At 38.6% G+C, this 17,715-nt stretch overlaps 1 protein-coding gene across 4 annotated transcripts in view; it reads right to left on the bottom strand.

Moving 5' to 3' along the window:
• The window catches only part of INPP4B (inositol polyphosphate-4-phosphatase type II B), an 825,365-nt gene that overhangs the window by 422,395 nt on the left and 385,255 nt on the right, over positions 1-17,715 (bottom strand). For all 4 annotated transcript variants that reach the window (XM_070474820.1, XM_070474815.1, XM_070474816.1 and 1 more), the window contains exon 3: positions 15,474-15,536. The gene's annotated coding sequence lies outside the window, so the exon portion shown is untranslated. The remainder of the gene's footprint in view (positions 1-15,473; positions 15,537-17,715) is intronic.

Below are 17,715 nucleotides of genomic sequence, written 5' to 3'. Positions count from 1 at the left end.
AGTGCTCAGCTTTCTTCACAGTCCAACTCTCACATCCATACATGACCAGTGGAAAAACCATCAGTTCAGTTCAGTTCAGTTGCTCAGTCATGTCCGACTCTTTGTGACCCCATGAATCGCAGCATGCCAGGCCTCCCTGTCCATCACAAACTCCCTGACTTTACTCAAACTCATGCCCATCGAGTCAGTGATGCCATCCAGCCATCTCATCCTCTGTCGTTTCCTTCTCCTCCTGCCCCCAATCCCTCCCAGCATCAGGGTCTTTTCCAATGAGTCAACTCTTCACATGAGGTGGCCAAAGTATATAGTCAAAGGTTAAAGTAAAAGGATCAAAAAATGTAAACCATGCAAACTTTTATCAAAAGAAAATTGAAGTGACTATATTAACATAACTGAAATAGATTTCACATCAAGGAATATCAAAAGGGACATTACACACATGTGCCTAACAGCAAAGCTTCATAATACATGAAGCAAAAACTTAGTTAAAAGGAGAAATAGACAAATCTACAATGATATGCTTGGAGATATCAACATCCCTCTCTCAGTAATGGATAGAACAAGTAAACATAAGTTAGTGAGGATATCAGTTCAGTTCAGTTCAGTCGCTCAGTTGTGTCTGACTCTCTGCGACCCCATGAATCGTAGCATTCCAGGCCTCCTGTCCATCACCAACTCCTGGAGTTTACTCAAACTCATGCCCATCGAGTTGGTGACGCCATTCAGCCATCTCATCCTCTGTCATCCCCTGCTCCTCCTGCCCCCAATCCCTCCCAACATCAGAGTCTTTTCCAATGAGTCAACTCTTTGCATGAGGTGGTCAAAGTACTGGAGTTTCAGCTTCAGCATCAGTCCTTCCAATGAACACCCAGGACTGATCTCCTTTAGGATGGACTGGTTGGATCTCCTTGCAGTTCAAGGGACTCTCAAGAGTCTTCTCCAACACCACAGTTCAAAAGCATCAATTTTTCGGCACTCAACTTTCTTCACAGTCCAACTCTCACATCCATACATGACCACTGGAAAAACCATAGCCTTGACCAGACGGACCTTTGTTGGCAAAGTAATGTCTCTGCTTTTTAACATGCTATCTAGGTTGGTCATAACTTTCCTTCCAAGGAGTAAGCGTCTTTTAATTTCATGGCTGCAGTTACCATCCACAGTGCTTTTGGAGCCCAAAAAAATATAGTCTGACACTTTTAGTAGACTTAATAACACTGCCAACAACTTGACCTAATTGACATTTATAGTACAATGAATTCAAAAGCAACAGAATGCACGTATTTATTTCAAAGTATATTTGGAATATTCATTAAGATTATATCCTAGATCATAAAACAAACCTTAACAAATTGAAGACAACTGCAATAAAAACAAGTGTGTGTATATAAAACATACTCACACTCATTAGAATCAGAATGAAATTACTACAGTACATATCAGAATATGTTTGAAGGGAAATTTAGAGTATTAAATGCTTATAAAAAAATATCAAATCAGTGACTTAAGTTTTCCCTTACAACTAGAAAAGGAGCAAATAAAACCTAAAACAAGTAGAAAAAGGAAATAATGTGTACAGTTAAGATACCCAATAAAGATTTAGTTTCCAGAAGAGTTTAAGAATGTTAGAAAAATAAACCCAACAAAAAAACTAGCAAAACATGTAAATAAGTAACTCAAAAAATTAAACACAAATTGTCAAGAAACATATTAAGAGGTTTTGAACTTCACTAGTTATCATGGAAAGGCAGACTAAAATTACATAACCATCAATAAGTAAAAATTTTGAAGTCTCAAAATCTCTAATATTAATGAGGATTTGGAGTAACAGAAACTTCCATGCACTTAAGATGTTCTAATCATAATGGAAAATAATTTGGTAATACTAGTAAAGTTGAAAAGCAATTCCACTTCTAAGCATACATTTGAGAAAAATTTAAGCAAATGCATACCAGAAGACAGTTGAAAGAATGTTTACAATGAGTCAACTTCTAAAAATAAATATTGAAATAAGCCCATCAATAAGAAACTACAAAAATATAATGTGGTCTATTCATCCTATATAGGATGAATTTTCATTCCAAGTATCAACACTGATTAACTTCACAAAGCATAGAGAAAAGAGAAAGAGTGAAGAGGGCCATACGACAGAGAGAGAGGGAGAAAGAAAGACAAGGGCACTCATAGAAAATTTTAAAACATATAAAATAATATTCCAGTTCTGTATTGCACAGGGGTCCACATACATCATAAGTACAATCATGGAGAAATGCACAACAAATACTAAAGACAGAATTGTGATGATATTTGGGAGGAAGGGTGTGTGAGATGTGATCAGGATGGGGATCAGAGGCGTCTTCAACTCTACTGAGAAAGTTTGATTTACTAAACTGGGTAAGGACTTGCCTGGTGGTCTGGTGGTTAAGACCATGCTCACAACGTAGGGGGCATAGGTTTGATCCCTGGTCAAGGAACTAAGAATCCACAAGGCATGTGGCACAGCCAAGAAAATTAAAAAAAAAAAAAAAAAGAACTCTCATGTAAAAAACAGAATTGGGTAACAGGTATAAAACATCTACTATATTCTTCTTTGTGACTTTGGTATGTCATAAATACTCATGAATTTAACTACATTATGTTAATGTGTTGAGATGAAATAGGAGGAACACAGAGCTTTGAGAAGAGGGATGGAATCCCGTGCTGGTCTTTCTGACACTGGGTGAGGAACATGTAGGTGGGACAACTGTATGGATCTATCTGAGCCTGGAGACACAGGTTTATGGAGACTTCTGTCTAACCAGCTGTGTGACTTTCTCCAGCAGGGTTCATCAGCCTGGTGAAGAAGGACAGTTCAGTTGACATAGTGTTGGGGTTCTGTCTACAGATGCAGTGAGGGAAGGGTGAAGCCAAGGATGTAATACTAATGTGGCTGAAAAGTTTCTAGGCTGGAGTGTGAAGTCAAGGGCAATGATGTGACATATTGGAAGCTGAAAGAAGAATTCAGTCCTAAGTGATAAGTCCAGGGAACTTTTATGGGATAAATGGGTAGATAAAAAAGAGTGGTTTTCATGGTCACTAGACTCCATAAGACAAAGAAATGGTGCCAGGAAGGATGCTAGCTGGGGTTATTCCCACGGACATGGCAATGGCCCAAAAGAATATGTTGGCCAAGAGAAGACCTTGTGTCTGGTAGAAAAGTATGAACAGAACCGGAGTTTGGCCAATGAGCAAGATCAACAGGGGTGGAGGTGTGGCATAGCCAGGCATAACAGCTTAGGAGGGCTCTCATGACACCTGGAAAAAGTAACCCTGCCTCCAGGCTCTTTATATGTGGTCATTCTTCATTACAGTAGACAGCAAGGTAGCAGAAAACTGCAGAAAAGCAGGTCCCCATTACATCAAAGAGACAAAATATTTTCTCAAGAGGTAGAAGGCAGGTGGGACTATTTTTCATAGAAAAAAAAAAGACTCCAAAGACTTTGTGTAATTTTCAAAAGTGGGAGGATCCGAGGAAGACTGAGTCATAGCCAACGAAGCTCATGGCAAAATGGGAATGAAATAATGGGCCAGAATACCTGACAAGAGGCTCTTGTGGTTTAGGATGTACCCCAGGATGACACGGGTGTGAAGACATCATACCATGGACTGTTCTTTGTTTCTAAGTGAACCACTGGTTAAAGATGCTTCTTGGCCTGTTCAGGCTGAAGTCCAGAAGGAGAGTATTTGGAGGCTTGATGACACCATATACCTGTGACTTTCATTTAGGTTTACAAACAGTGCTTTGATGTAATGTGTCAAATGAATTGTTATTTCCCATCCATCTAAAAAAAAAAAAAAACTAGAATAGCAAATTTCTATTATGTTGATGGAGTGTAGCCTAGGTATTGCTAGTGGTAAAGAACATGTTTACAATGCAGGAGACATGGGTTCCATCCTGGAGAAGGAAATGGCTACCCACTCCAGTATTCCTGCCTGGAGAATTCAGTGGACAGAGGAGCCTGGCAGGCTACAGTCCATGGGGTCGCAAAGAGTTGGACACGACTGAGCGACTAACACACACATATTATGTTGATGGGATAACCTTTCATGGGCTTCCCAAGTGGCTCAGCTGTAAAGAATCTGCCAGCCAAGCAGGAGATGCGGGTTCAATCCCTGCCTCTGGAAGTCTTCCTGGAGAAGGATATGGCAACCCACACCAGTGTTCTTGCCTGGGAAATCCCATGGATAAAGGAGCCTGGCGGGCTACACTCCATGGGGTGGTAAAAGAGTCAGACACGACTTAGGGACTGAACAACAACAAACAGCCTTTCAGTAGCTAAGCTACTAAACTGCTCACTTCATGTTATTGTTGCAAAACCTTCTGGAGCCAGGACTTCATCCTGATAAACCAAATATAATTCAGGATGCTAAATCACTTTAAAACCTTCTAAACATCCACAATTTGCAATATGTACATGGATGGGCTGAACTTCTGAGGATCAGCCAAATGCTATGTGGGGACAAGAAGAGGTGAAAGAAGGAATACAATCCAGGTAGAATTTACCTCTGCCTTCTCAGCTCCTTTCTCCTCATGGGAAATGTCAAGTGCTTTGAAGGCTACCATTACTGCAAGAGAATTACATTCACATTTGTTCAACCAGGACCATATTCTCAGTAACAGGGGTTTATTCTTTGTTTCATCATTCAAAAGTAATTGCAGAATTTAAAATATGATTTCAGGGAAAAAATTTTCTTTGGGGAAAAAATGGCATAAGTTGGCAGATATTTTACCTAAAAACCAAAATCAAACATATATTTAAGGTCAAAATCCCCTCTGTCTTCTCATGAGGGTCCTCAACAGACACAGGATAACTGCCATCAGAGCAATGGACACACATTCAGGAGGAATGATTCTGCCCAGGAAAACCAATTAACCAATCGTGTCAGAGGACAATTGAATTCCCCAGGCTATCCGTATGGTTCTACCACTAATATTAAACTTGGTGAGTAGATGCTTTGTCATGAGAGGAATAAAGATGCGAGCTGTCAAGGCTCCACTTTGATTGGAAGTCCAGCTTTGGGGGCTCAGTACTGAATTAGTTAACTATGCTTCCTTTGACGTGAGGAAGTGTCACAGACATGAAATAGAAGACACACGGATAGAACATAACCAAAAAACCACATTATTTGAAGACTTTTCCACTTAAAATGTGGTTCCTGGATCTGCAGTATCTACATCACCTGGAAGCTTGTGAGAAATGCAGAACCTTGAGCCAGACCCCAGGTCTACTAAATTAGAATTCACACCATAGCACAAATGATTTTTATGCCTATTCAAGCTTGAGAAGCACCACTTTAAGGCAAATAATAAGGTAAGAAATAATTCTAAATCACAATGAGTATTAGATGGTCACTGAAACTAGCAAATTCTTGATGTTCAGAAGGACAGAACACAAAGAAGCAATACAGAGTGCTCCCTAGAACAAGCATAGTCAAAGATTTATGCCTTTGGCTCACCGTCAGAGGTCAGTCTGCCTGCTGCTCATTTGTTTCAGTTTAGGATAAGAACGAAATGGATCTCCACTGTATACGAAGTAAGAAAGGGAGGCTCTGTCAATTCGGGTGATAAGGTATCCTTAACCCTGAGAACTCAGAACACTTCAGCACCACAACAGATTTGCACCAGAATTTAAAATCTTACTCAGTCATGTCTGACTCTTTGCAACCCAGGGACTGTAGCCCGCCAGGCTCCTCTGTCCATGGGGATTCTCCAGGCAAGAATACTGGAAAAGTGCCATTCCCTTCTCCAGGGGATCTTCCCGATCCAGGGACCGAACCCAGGTCTCCTGCACTGCAGGCAGATTCTTTACTGTCTGAACTACCAGGGAAGCCCAGAATTTAAAGTTACTCACAATAATCAAAGATCCTAAAAGGAAGCACTTGGACCAGCTTTGGAAATATAGCAAGTCTGCCACCTGACTTGTTAGACCTTGTTCTGTGTCGCCATAAAAAGGAAAGCAATCTGAAGAATTACAAAGTAAATATGTGAAAATACACTTGATTTGATCTCAGTCAACTCTTGCAAGAGGTTGGTTACATATGTCTACTATCACTACTCTTTCAAACACTGAGATACAATGTTCTAACACAGTATGGAATGGAGACTTAAGGCAACTAGGGGCCATGTCATTCAAAGGTGGGAACACTGAGACCCAGGGGTGGGACAGAAAAGCTCCACAGGCTTAGCAGCCACTTTGGGGTTGGCTAGAAGTCCTCTTGTTCTAAGGTGGGCTTTTAACCTCCTCTTCCTTTCTTTGTTTATTATTTTTATGGCAGCATGGTGACCTTACAACGTTGTCAGTTTTACCGTGCACCAGCACGAATCGGGCATGCGCACACACAGATCCCCGCCTGGGAGGGTTCTCGGCCCTTCGTCACCACGGCGCAGGAAACGGAGCTCGCTCTGCTGTGCGGTGCGTTCTCATTGCGGACCTATCTTACTCTTCGGGACCAATAGTGTACACGTGTCAATCCCAATCTAATTCACCCCACACCTCCTTGGCATCCGTACGTTTGTTCTCTACACCTGTGTCTCTATTTCAGGTTTGTAAATAGGATCATCTAGACCATTTTTCTTCCCAACAAAGGTCCGTCTAGTCGAGGCTATGGTTTTTCCAGTGGTCATGTATGGATGTGAGAGTTAGACTCTGAAGAAAGCTGAGCACCGAAGAATTGATGCTTTTGAACTGTGGTGTTGGAGAAGACTCTTGAGAGTCCCTTGGTCTGCAAGGAGATCCAACCAGTCCATCCTAAAGGAGATCAGTCCTGGGTGTTCATTGGAAGGGCTGATGCTGAAGCTGAAACTCCAATACTTTGGCCACCTGATGCGAAGAGTTGATTGGAAAAGACCCTGATGCTGCGAGGGATTGGGGGGGCAGGAGGAGAAGGGGACGACAGAGGATGAGATGGCTGGATGGCATCACCCATGTCAATGGACATGGGTTTAGGTAAACTCCAGAAGTTGGTGCTGTGATTCATGGGGTTGCAAAGTCAGACACGACTGAGCCACTGAACTGAACTGAACTGATACCATTTTTCTAGATTCCACAGATACGAGTTAACATACAATATTTGTAATTCTTTTTTTGACTTTTCTTCACAGTATGATACTTTCAATTGCTTCTCACACATCATCCAAAGGATAGGAATTTTCATCAAATGTTCCAGAAAACGTTGAAATTTCAAGGAAATTTTTCTCTATAAATACTTCATGTGACACATGACATTTTGCTTATTTAACAAAAGCTTGTAAAACTGGTCACCAGCCCTAAATACATTTTTTTTAATTGCTATCATACAGCAGAGGTTTTAAAAAAAATAGTACAAGAGAGTTTTATAGAAATTCACTAGATGTTTGGGTATTTTTAAATGGCCTTCTCTGTCATCTGAAAATTATCTAAAGGACAGGAGTCTACTGTCTATACTTAAGATGACAGAGCTTTTCTCCTGATACTATTATTTGGCAGCTGCATATTCCAAATGTAATGGCTCCTAGCATTCCATCTCAAGCCTATCTCAAGAAGCAGAGGCATGCAGAGAGAAGTTTAATTTGGATGGAGGTTGATTCTTCCTTCACACATACTAAAGAGGGCTTTGAGGAAGTGCTGTCTCAGCAACGTCAAATACTGCAAAGTCCTTAACATCCCACACATCCACCCAAGGCCAGTTAAATACTATGTGTTTGAGAAAAACTAAAACTGAAGCATTGGCTATATCCTCAGGCCATTTCTAATACAGACATCAGAAGTTATTCATTCACAGAACCAACTGAATTCCTTTTGAGGCTACATTTCAGGTTCAAATTAGTATTGACTGAATTAGCTATGGTTTCTGATGATTAATTTCTCATTTTCTTTTGAAATCTGAAATTTCAAAGTAAGACAGATAATGAATTTAATTAAAATTTTATCTTCTGCTTTTTATTATGATGGGCAAGAATAAATGCATATTTGTGATCATTACAATTTCGCTCTAACTCTCCAGAGATGTTCATAGAGTGCCTGAGGTTATCTACAAAGAATATAGTGTGACCTAACTAAGATTTCTCCATCACACTGCTTACTGAATACAGATAATAAGTCTGAATTCTCTCACTCAAAGCAGTCTCTTTACACTCAAATGTGTACACAATCACACATTCTACCTTAAAATATTTACTCAATAAAACTGCACTACAATAAGAGCAAACAATAGGTACTCAAAAAAAATAAAATTTAATTGTTAAATCTGAATTGGGAAGAATAACAACAAAAAGAACAAGGCTGAATAGTGAAGTTTCAAGCCATTGTTCCACCTGCAAATTCATTTAGTTTCTCTGGTGCCTCTCATGCAACTAAAGAAATCATAGATTAATTGAGTGAATTCCCTTTAAAACATGAGCTAATCTAGTATCAGCTATAGTATGTATGTATGCTGAATCACTTCAGTCATGTCTGATTCTATGCAATTCTATGGACTGTAGCCTGCCAGGCTCCTCTGTCCATGGAATTCTCCAGGCAAGAATACTGCACTGGGTTGCCAAGCCCGTCTCCAGGGGATTTTCCCAACCTAGGGATCGAACTCACGTCTCCTGCAGCTCCTGCATTGCAGGCAGACTCTTTACCAGAGGAGCCCTTTCAGCTAGCGTATATAAAGAGTTATTACTGAGACAGTATGGAATTTAAGTATAGTTTTATGTGAAAGTAAGTCATTGATTTATGCCTGAATACTGAATAAATCTTTTTCCTTTCCCATCTTTTCAATCTCAAGCTAAGGCTCTCCAACTTTTAGGACTGTTTTTACTTCTCATGTAAGGAAAAGTAAGGAAAGAAAATATCATAATCATTAATTCATATGACATGTATTTTTTGAGAATCTGCTATATAGAGCCTGCCAGACTCCTCTGTCCATGGGATTCTCCAGGTAAGAATACTGGAGTGGGTTGCCATTTCCTTCTCCAGGGGATCTTGTCCACCCAGGGACTGAACCCATGTCTCCTGTGTCTCCTGCATTGGCAGGAGGATTCTTTGCTGCTGAGCCACCTGGGAAGGAATGGCACTTATTGTTACAGTAATTCAGCATGAGTGACATAGCAAAGTGGTGAAGAGAGCTATTCCGGACCCAGACTGCCGAGGTTCTGTCCCTTTGGGATCTAGGGCAATTAGCTAAATCAAACCATTCCTTAGTTTCCTCATCATAAGTTGGGGAAATGGTAATGCCTATTTAATGAATTGTGGAGAGGATTAAATAAATATATGCAAAATTTTAGGTATTGCATTTCTAGCAGAAATGGACCAAGGAAACTGAATATCATATGCCTCACTGATTACAAGTAGACACAAAAATCAAGCTACTTGAGCATTTTGAAAAATAAACAAAAGCAGGAAAATTGTGAGAAAGAGCTAAAATGTAAAGATGTAAACCACATGCGGCTGACTTTTTCATTTTCCCCTCTCTTTTCTTTCAGTTCAGACCTGAAGGAAGTTCTTATTTTTTGACATGAGCCAAAAACTGTGGCAAACTTAAAAGAATTTAAATCACATATGTATGTTTTCTGAACATAATGTAATTAAACTGGAATTCAATAATAGAAAAGTATCTAAAAAATACGAATATTAGGGAACTAGGTTACACACTCTTATATAACCACTAGGCCAAAGAGGACATCACAAGAGTAATTAGAAAATAATTTGAATTATGAAAGTAAAGAATAATAACAAAATTTGTGTAATGTACCAATAATAGAAGTACTTATAAAAATTTATTATATTAATATTAGAAAAGTTTCAAATCTATGATCCAAGTTACCTTAGGAAACTAGAAAGAGTACATTCTAGTAAAACTAGTTTTCTAGTAAAGCTGGAAAGACTACATTCTTCCATAAGGGAGGGAATAATACAAATTTAAGCAGAAATAAATATGATTGAAAATTAAAACAATTGAAAAAAATTCAATAAATCCAAAAGCTATTTCTTTGCAAAGATAAATAAAATTGATAAACTTATCCAGACTGACCAAGAAAAAGAGAGAAGCTATACATTAGCAATATCAGGAATGGAGGAGGAGACATCACTACAAACCAGAACTTAAACAATAAACAGATATTCTGAATAATATGAAAACAAATGTAACAATAAAACAAGGTCTTACTATATAGCAGAGAGAACTATACTCAGTATATTGTAATAAACCATAGTGGAAAAGAATCTGAAAAAGAATATACATGTGTATGTATGACTGAATCACTGCTATACACCAGAAAGTAACACATTTCAAATCAACTATACTTCAATTTTTTGAAGTATAATTATATAAAATTGAACAAATTTCTTGAACAAAAACTGCCAAATCTCACTCAAGAAGAAATGTATAAGCTGAATAGTCCTGTACCTATTACAAAACTTGGATTCATATTTAAAAGCTACAAACAAAACTCTAGGCTAGCTGACTTTCCTGATGAGTGGTACTAAAAATTTGAAGAACAAATAATAAAAGTCTACACAAACTCCTTGAGAAAACCAAAAATGGGGAATAATGTCCGATTTCTTTTATGACACCAGCATTATGCCAGTGCAAAATCAAGGATGCTATAAAAAAAAAAACAGAAAAATATGCTCATGAAATTTGACTCAGAAAAAAATATCAACAAAAGCTTAGCTATAACAGATCTAATTCAACAGTATATAAAAGTTGTTCATTCTAGAGTGAACTGGTATACAGAGGGGTTTATCTAGGAATGCAAAACTAGTTCAACATTCAAAAATTGAACACATATGATCATCTCAAAGATGCAAAAAAAGTAACTGACAAAAATTCAACATCCAGAAAAAAGAAACTCTCATTCAGAAAATTGTTTAATAAACAAACAAACAAAAAACTCTCAGCAACTTAAGAATGAAAGCCAAGAACTTTGATTATGGAAATCTACAAAAGTGCAACAGTTACCATCACAACTAGAAAATAAAAGGCTCAGTACTTTGATGCTAAGATCAGGAATAAGTTAAGAATTTCCACTCTCACCTTTCCTCTTCAATTTCACAGCAGAAGTCATAAGCAAAGCAATAAGGCAAGGAAAAAACAAAAGACATACAGATTGGAAAGAAACAACTAACATTGTATCTATTTGCAGACAACATTATTGTCTGTGTAGAAAATAGCCAAAAATATCTACCAAAAAAGCTAGAAGAAATTTTATCAAAGTTGTGCAATATAAAGTCAATATACAAAAATCAACTGTCTACAAAATAGCTATGAAAATGGAAAAATAAACTTTTTAAATGTACCATTTATTATAGGACCAAAAAGCAGAAAATTAGAAACAAAATCAAACAAAATATGTACAGAATCTTTATGCTATAATCTACAGAACACTGATAAAAGAAATAAGACAAAATCAAATGAAGATATACATATGTGTGTATGTGTTCATGGATTGAAATTCTCATTATTGTTAAGATGTCAGTTTTTTCTAAACTGACCACTAGGGGCAGAGCTAGGCTCCTGACTGCAAGGTACACAGCTGTCAAAACTAAGAATACATTTAGAAGGGCAACTGGACTCACAACTGTTGTTGCCGCAACCTGGTGCTCAGTGGCCTAAATTCACACCACCAGTAACTCAGAAACCAGTGTTCAATCAAGCAGCAAACACTGTCAGAGGTCCAGTCCCTTGTTGAGCTGTTTGGTAAATGGTAACAAAAAGAGAATGGAGGGTAAAAGGAAAGAGCCATTAAAATACAATGTGGCTGGGCTCTCTCATTGGCTCTGTGTTCAGCATCACCTTATATATAAATGAATGGGCAACAAGGAACAGTGCCTGAACACAACACACAAGAAAACAGAAAGCAAAGTGGGTAAGATAATTATCTCAACAGATAACCTGTGACTGCTTTATGGAGGATATGCTATTTGTTTAAGAGATTTATGCACCAGAAAGGTGGGTACAGATAAAAGGAAAGGGGAGGGGAAGGCAGGGAAGAGGGAGGGAAAATGAAAGAAAATAAGGAAGAAAAATACCGAAAGTGGAGGCAGTGCGAACAAAGACCTAAAGCTAAGCTACAAATGTCGAATATGCATAAATAACAGGAAATTAGCTAGTCAGATGGGAGCAGAGTAGATGGAGCAGCAACAGGAAGTGGGTACATTATCACTGAATGAAATCATCCACAAGGAGGCATAACCGCTTGTGTTTCCAATGTTAGACATGGTGTTTGTACACCAGGAGATAGGGCAATCAGGGTTACCTCCTTCCTGCTCTGTTAGTTCACTGCCTCACTCGAAGTAAACAAACAATAACTGAGCAACTATTATGCCTATTATTAAACAAATAATAAAAGAGCAACACAGAGGCAAAGTACTGTGAGTAATTCAGAAGCAATATGTCACTATACCCTTAAGTGGGATTTACAATCTAGACAGCAGAATCCAAACTACTCACACACACACACACACAAAAAACCAAATAGCTCAGGTAAAAGGATTAATGAATCTGCCTTCTAGTCTTTGCCTCCAAGGCACAGAATCAATAAGCAATTTCTGAATCTATGGTATTGGCAATATTCTGTGCTAGATATTAAATGTACATTCTCAAACTTAGTTTTGTTTACTTTTACCTTTTCCCTTTTTGCCCCTTCTTTCTAGAACTCAACATATCTAGTCAGTGTGTAAGTCAAGAGACAAATGCAAAAGAAACCACATTGTAGAATGGATATTTTAAAAGGACATCTTAAAAATACTCATTTTATTAATGGGTAAACTGAGATTGAGAACAATCTGAAATTTTGTCCGGGGTCAGACAGTGAATGAGCTAGGGAGAAGGGATTTAACTCCAGTTTTAACACTTTAAAAATCCATTGTTTTTATACTGAGCAAAATACAGTCCCTGAAAACCATTTAAAGAAATTAAAAGAATTGTCATTTAGTTGTGAAAATTCCTTCTGAAAAAGGAAACAGTGAAGATCAATTTCATGCCAGAAAGCATGTTCCCCAGGCACCAACTCATTCTGAAATAGGTGATTATTCAATCTGGCTGTAATATACCATCTCTGTTTTCCTCCCTGTTTTATGTTTTCATGTTAATCATTTTACTTCCTTTTCTTTTTTTAAGCCATATTCAATTAAGATTTTTAATTAGTTTTCAAATTTGAGACACATCTCTAGTAGAAAGCAAACAATAAGAGCAGAAATTAAGGGGCAGCTGTCTCATCTTTCTGGGGATGAAACAAGGCTTTTTTGTTTCTAAGTTATAAATACTAGGGAAATTTTCAAGATTTTTTTAAAGAAATAGTTAACTGAGTAGTTAACTGAATTGAAAGATACTGAATTTATCTAAGAAAGTCAACGTTCTTTCCAACACATGCTGAGAACCTTTCTTCTGGGATAACCTTAGGTTAACTCTAACACTGTGAGTCTTTAAAACTTTTATTGCTGCAAATACAGAATCTCCACATTTTATACAAAACCAAATCAGTTCTTTAGATTCTAAAGTAGGCACCAACCCATGATATCTTCCTCACTTTTAAAATTCTGTGAGTTTTACAAATAAAGGAGAATAAGCACTTTCAGTGGAGAGGAATAAGATTCAGAGCAGCTAAGATGCAGATACTATTTTTTTGTGGTTTTCCTTTTATTTAAGAGAACAAATATTACTAACATTAACATTGAAAATTACTTAGTAAGCTTTTATTCCAGTACTCCTTATTGGTACTTTCAGGTATTATTTTCACATTCAAAGTATAATCAGGATTTGAAACAATTAACCATATAATTCAGGTCAAGAAAAATCTTCTGCCTGAAAAGCTAACCTATAGAAGCAAACAGGTTTTGTTTTTTTTTCTTTCTTGGCTTGAATTATCCAGATTCTGGAAAATTATTAAACAAAATTTAATGTGCAAAGCCAGAAAACAGGTCAGGTTACCTAAAAGCAGGCCAGCCTCAGGAGGATAAGGAACCCCTTAAAATACATATTTCTAAGACAGAAACTTCTAAAACAGTTCCTCATGTAAACCTGGAAATAATGGTTAAGTAATAGCAGGTTCACTAAAGGTGCACACACATACACAAACACATTCACATTTGTATATATTACAGAACTTCCCAGAACCCATGTGGATGTGTGTACAGTATTCAGAAATTTTCAAACCTTTTTGATCCCAAACCATTTTATATAGAACAGATGATAGAACTAGTGTTCGGACTCACCGAGAACCTTATTGCACAGTCATAAGCCTTTTATGCTGGACCCTGGCAGGAGATGTGGGAGGGTGGGGTTGGGTGGTAGATTTGAAAGCTTGTCTTCATACACCCAGGGGACCAGAAGAAAGACCAAATGACATAGGACAGAAATGCCAAGGGCAAAAACTGGCCAAGCAAAGCTGGTTTGAAGACGCTTCTACCATAACCACTAAGGCCCTAAGGGATAGGCTGATCGCCATATTCATGTTCATTCATTTTCTTTCTCTTTGGCCGCACCACAGGGGGTGTGGGATCTCAGTTCCCTGAGCAGGGATCGAACCTGTATCCCTTGCGCTGGAAGCATAGAGTCATAACCACTGGATCATCAGGGAAATCTCCATCTCATTTTTCAACACAGCTTCATTTTCTGCTTCTCTCCACCTCTGTGACCTTCCTTAATCTTTTTCAGTTATGTTCTTTATTCACTGCTGTTCTTTCTACCTGGGACTCTTCGCTTTATACTTCAAGCTCTGAGTTCAACACCGTCTTCCACAGAAACACCCTCTGTTCAGTCCATCTATAATAGATTCCTCTCTTCTTTCCCAGTATTTTCCCTACAGAATTTTTCTTCATAACATTTATCACAGTTTTTATTTACATATTGATACTTGTTTATTTATTTCATGTCATGTTCACAAGACTACAAGCACCATGAAGGCAGGAAGAGACTATGTCTGTTTTGTCCAAATTTATGATCACCAAATTCCTCATAGATGAGTGTTTGCCATATAGCAGGCCTTTTATAAATATGTGTTAATTTAATAATAAATAATAATAATTAGTTCCTTCACATATCTCCCTGAGTGAAAGTTGCTCAGTCGTGTCTGACTCTTTGCTTACCCCATGGACTATACAGTCCATGGAATGCTGCAGGCCAGAATACTGGAGTGGGTATCCTTTCCCTTCTCCAGGGGATCTTCCCAACCCAGGGATCGAACCCAGGTCTCCCACACTGCAGGCAGTTTCTTTACCAGCTGAGCCACAAGGGAAGCCCATGTCTCCCTTGGCCTGGCCTAATTGAAATCCTCAAAATTGATTTAATGTATACATAGAAATAAGTTCCTCTTTAGGATATAATCATCTATCTATAATATGAAGTCACACACATTCTAAAACATCAAACTTGCATCTTTGTAAAATATTTTTATGATGGGGGCTGTAGCTTGAATAAATCATCAATCTAAATCAATATTATGGGTTGATTATTGAGAACCACTCTCGTACCTGCTTTCTTGTATTCTTCAAATACTTCTACTCTTTTATTACTGCCTTGCTGATTTCAGAGCTCTGCAAAGAACAAAAAGAAAAATGTTAGGATTTGTTGTTTCACCAGGAACTCCTCTTTTTTAAAAAAACAATTATTGGAGTATAGTTGCTTTATATGTTGTGTTAATGTCTGCTATACAGCAAAGTGAATCAGCTATACATATACACAGATCCCTTTCCTGGATTTCCTTCCCCTTTTGGTCACCACAGAGCACTGCGTCTATTTCCTGTGCTATACAGTAGGTTCTCATCCATTATTAATTTTATCCATAGTATCAATAATGCATATATGTCAGTCCCAATCTCCCAATTCATCCCAGCCCTTCCTTCCCCCCTTGGCGTCCATACATTGTTCTCTACGTCTGTGTCTTTATTTCTGCTTTGCAAATAGCTTCATCTATAGGAATGCCTCTTTCCTAGGTAAAATATTTAGTTTGCTTGTAATGCCCATTATTCCAAACTTGAGGACTTATGATCATAAGATCCATGGAATACAGCTATTTCTTATTTGTATTCAAATTAATCTGCTTCGTTCAGCTCACAGAGGTCTACAGGAAAGAACTCTAGCTGACTCATTCATTTGCTTACATGCACCAAGCACTATCCTAAGTTATTGGATCAACTCATTTATTCCTCATAACTACTGGACAGACAAGGGTTAACTCAGCAGGCTTGCATTACTGAAATGCTACCCTTTCTAAAGAAAGGTCCTCCTTCAGAACTGGCCTTAGTCCAGCTCCTGGAAGATGACCTCTGAGCTCTCGGCATAGGCTGACTGATGAGAGAGTTTCCATATATGTTTCTGCTGCTCCAGGTGGGCCAGATACATTTATGGTGAACACCTCTTTTTGCTTGAAGGGGAGGGGCTGAAGTCTGAACAGTGAGGTCAGTCATCTGGTGCTGCAAGCTTCTGTGACTGACCTCTAATAAAACTCTAGACACCACAGGTCAGCTGAGCTTCCCTGGCTGACCACATGGGACCAGTTCACACATGTGGTCACACACGGTGGCGGAGAGAGTTAAGGGCATCCCCATGTGCCGTTAGGGGCTTCCCAGGTGACTCAGTGGTAACGAATCTGCTTGCCAGTGCAGGAGGAGAAGGAGACATGGGTTCGATCCCCAGGTCAGGAAGATCCTCTGGAGTAGGACACGGTGACCCGCTCCAGTATTCTTGCCTGGAGAATCGCACGGACAGAGAAGCCTGGGGACCAGGGGATCGCAAAGAGTCAGACACAACTGAGCATGCACACACGCAGGGGCCCTTAAGACACAAAACCTCCAAAAAAAGATGTCATTTTCATCATAGGGGACTGGAATGCAGAAGCAGGAAGTCAACAGATACTCAGAATAACAAGGCAAGTTTGGCCTTGGAATACAATATGAAGAAGGGCAAAGGCTAACAGAGTTTTGTCAAGAGAACATGCTGGTCATAGTGAACACCTTCTTTCTACAACACAAGAGATGGCTCTACACAAGGACATCACCAGATGGTCAATGCCAATATCAGATTATGTTCTTTACAGCAAAGATGGACAAGCTCTCCACAGTCAGTAAAAACAAGCCCTGGAACTTATTGTGGCTCAGATCATCGGCTCCTTATTGCAAAATTCAGGCTTAAATTGAAGAAAGTAGGGAAAACTACGAGGCCATTCAGGTATGATGTAAATCAAATCCCTTATGATAGACAGTGGAGGTGATGAATAGATTCAAACAACTAGATGTGATAGACAGAGGTTGGGAACATTGTACAGGAGGCAGAGAAACCATTCCAAAGAAAAAGAAATGCCAGAAGGCCCAGTGGTTGTCTGAGGAAGCTTTACATATAGCTGAGCAAAGAAGAGAAGCAAAAAGCAAGGGAGAAAGGGAAAGAAATACCCAGTTGAATGTAGTTACAGAGAATAGCAAGGAGAGGTAAGAAGGCCTTTTCAAATGAACAATGCAAAGAAAGAAGTGACACAAAAAGGGAAAGACTAGAAGCCTATTCAAGAAAACTGGAGATATCAAGGGAACATTTCGTGCAAGGATGGGCATGATAAAGGACAGAAACAGTAACAATCTCTTCTCTATCAGAAGAGATTAAGAGATGGCAAGAATACACAGAAGAACTAAAAAAAAATGGTCAAAGTGAATCAGCTACACATACACACATATCCCTTCATTTCTGGATTTCTTTCCCATTAAGGTGACCACAGGGCATTGA

Source organism: Odocoileus virginianus, chromosome 12 (assembly GCF_023699985.2).
Source record: "Odocoileus virginianus isolate 20LAN1187 ecotype Illinois chromosome 12, Ovbor_1.2, whole genome shotgun sequence".
NCBI classification, from domain to species: domain Eukaryota; kingdom Metazoa; phylum Chordata; class Mammalia; order Artiodactyla; family Cervidae; genus Odocoileus; species Odocoileus virginianus.
The sequence above is the reverse complement of the archived record's forward strand: the minus strand, read 5'-3'. Positions and strand labels throughout refer to the sequence as shown.